The sequence below is a fragment of the Apteryx mantelli genome, chromosome 19, assembly GCF_036417845.1.
Source record: "Apteryx mantelli isolate bAptMan1 chromosome 19, bAptMan1.hap1, whole genome shotgun sequence".
NCBI lineage: Eukaryota > Metazoa > Chordata > Aves > Apterygiformes > Apterygidae > Apteryx > Apteryx mantelli.
In genome coordinates, this window is record NC_089996.1 from 10,248,058 (window position 1) to 10,250,366 (window position 2,309).

General features: G+C 65.1%; 1 long non-coding RNA gene across 1 annotated transcript; it reads right to left on the reverse strand.

Moving 5' to 3' along the window:
- Positions 1-1,050: 1,050 nt before the first annotated feature.
- On the reverse strand, positions 1,051-2,063 carry LOC136993686 (uncharacterized). Its single transcript, XR_010886087.1, has 3 exons — positions 1,953-2,063; positions 1,263-1,480; positions 1,051-1,178 (listed from the first exon to the last, which is right to left on the reverse strand). It is a non-coding gene; the product is annotated as an uncharacterized lncRNA (long non-coding RNA).
- Between the last annotated feature and the right edge of the window lie 246 nt (positions 2,064-2,309).

A 2,309-nucleotide genomic window follows, 5' to 3' on the forward strand; every position in this document is an offset into this window, starting at 1 on the left:
CCTTCCACGTGGGCATCCCCAAAGAGGATCTGAATCTCGTCAGATTTTCGTACAGCAGAAACCCGAATGGGCTGGTTCTACTTTTTCTCTTTTTGTTTTTCTTTTTTAAAGACAACTTAGCAGCCGGATGGTTTTGTGCAGAACCCGCTCCCCTCCCCACGCTTTCTTGCAGGTGTTTTTTGCCACAAGGGTTGTTTTCACTATCAGCCCCGTGACTCCGAGGCAGCAGCAAACTGTGCACTGACCCCCGGGCACCCGAAAAGACCCTTCCTCCAGCAGCGCCGAGGTCGGGCTACATGTCAGCTCCCAGCGGTCCCCCTGGCTCCGCGGCCTGCCACTGCCCCAGGCATGAGCCCTGCCGGGCAGCTCGGGGCAGCCCTCCCCTCCGTCCCCCACCCCAGATGCCTGCAGAGCTCATTTTAAATTATTTAAATTATGCAATAGAGGCTTTTCTTAATCTTCTTTAATTACTTTTCTCTCTCCTGGCTCTCCAGTCAAAGCACCGCATGCAGCGTGGACACGTGCACCCCTCCCACCCCTCTGCAGCCGCATAGCTGGGGCAACGGGAGGCAAAATGCGTTTGCATTGACCCTGCTGCTGCAAAACCCCGGCTCGATCCCACTGCGAACAGCGGAGCCTGGACAGCCCGGTTCAGACAGTACCCGATTTCTCTTGGGTTTGAAGACCCCCCCCCAGGCTCTGTTTCCCTCTGATCTAAAGCAATGAAGTTCTGTGCTGCAAAGAAGCAGAAAACTCAGTCTGCGTCCCACCTGAGGGCAGATTTTTGGGGCAAAAGGCTGGAGTTTGTGCTGCACCTTCCCCTGCTCGCTTTGGCCTGTGTCTCCTGCTTCACAACGTCCATCAGCCCGAGGAGCCAGAACCCCCAATCTGCCCCTATGAGGCCTCCCCTTCCTTATTCATGGAAACGCATGCACAGCCCATACGGCTCTCCCCGGCAGGCCACGTACCACACTTACTACTCTTCCAAGAAGAAAAGCAAAATCCATAGCAGAAATTTTAATTTCCTCTGCTTTTAATTCCTCTGCTGCCACTCCACACCAGGTCCCTGCTGCCGAGAGCCCCCCTGAGCTGCCGGCAGGATTCCGGAGGCCGGGGGTCCCTGTCGCCTCCCAGCTCCAGGGGGTTTCTCCAGGCTTGGCCAGGCTTTCGCACGCTCCCTGCAGGGAGGAGGATAAAGCGGAGCGGTGAGCGGCTGCGCAGGGACGAAGCCGTCCGGCCCCGAGCACCGCGGAGCATCCTACCCGCCGAGAGCCTCATCCACCGGACGCGGGAGCTGCGGGTCCTCTGGCAGGTGCCTCCCGCTGGCTCCGAGCTCGGACAGTGTCCTGGCGATCTACCTTGGGAAGCAGAGGGATGGCAGGGGCTCGGCTCGCGCTCGCCCCGCGGGAGCGGGATCCCGGAGGCCGGAGAGCCTGTGCCACCGCCTGTGCGCAGCTGGGGGAACTCAGCGCTGCGATTTCTGGGGGTTTAGAGGAGGAAAAGTGACTTATCAGCGAAACCACAGCCTGCTTTCGGACCAGGTGATGCTTCGCTTGCAGTTGCCCGTCGAGAGGGCGAGCGGCGGCGCGGCCCCGGCTTTGCCAGCAGCGCCTCGGCGTGCAGCCGCTCCCGCAGCGCCGCCTGCGCCTCGCGCTCCCGCCGCCCCCGGCCGAGGGACTCGCGCCCCGGCAGCCGCAGCAGGTTGGAGCGTCGGCGCGGGCGCGCAGGGCGCCGCCGAGCGCCAGCAGCAAGTCCGCGCTCTGCGCGGGGCCTCCGTCCCGCAGGCGCCCGAGCAGCTCCTCCGCCACCGCCGCCTCCAGGCAGCCTGCGCCGGGGCCGGGGACACCGTGAGGGATAACGCGCCTCGGCCGGCGGAGCCCCCCGGCGCGGGGACCGTGTGGGACGGGACGGGACGGGACGGGACGGGACGGGACAGGACGGGACGGGCTCACCCAGGCGGACGAGGCTCCGGGTGACTTCGTACCGCACCGGCGCTCTGCTGCATCCGCGCAGCTGGAACAGAAACCAACCGGCAGAGCCCGGCGGCACCCAAGCGCCCCGCACTCGGCGGCTCTGCTGCCGCCCCCCGCGCCGCCCCCTTTCCCCCGTAACCCAGCTGCGGGCTGATCCCGCACCCCGGGGTCTCCGCCGGCACCAAGCAGGCGGAACCCCCCCGAAAGCACGTCGGGGCCCGGTGCTGCCGCCAGCGCTACGTACGTGCTCAGGAGAGCGGCCAGGAAGGGCTCCTCCGTGCTCCCGAGGCAGCCGAGGGCCTGGGGGGCAGAGCCTGCAAGAGGGGGGTCGGAGCG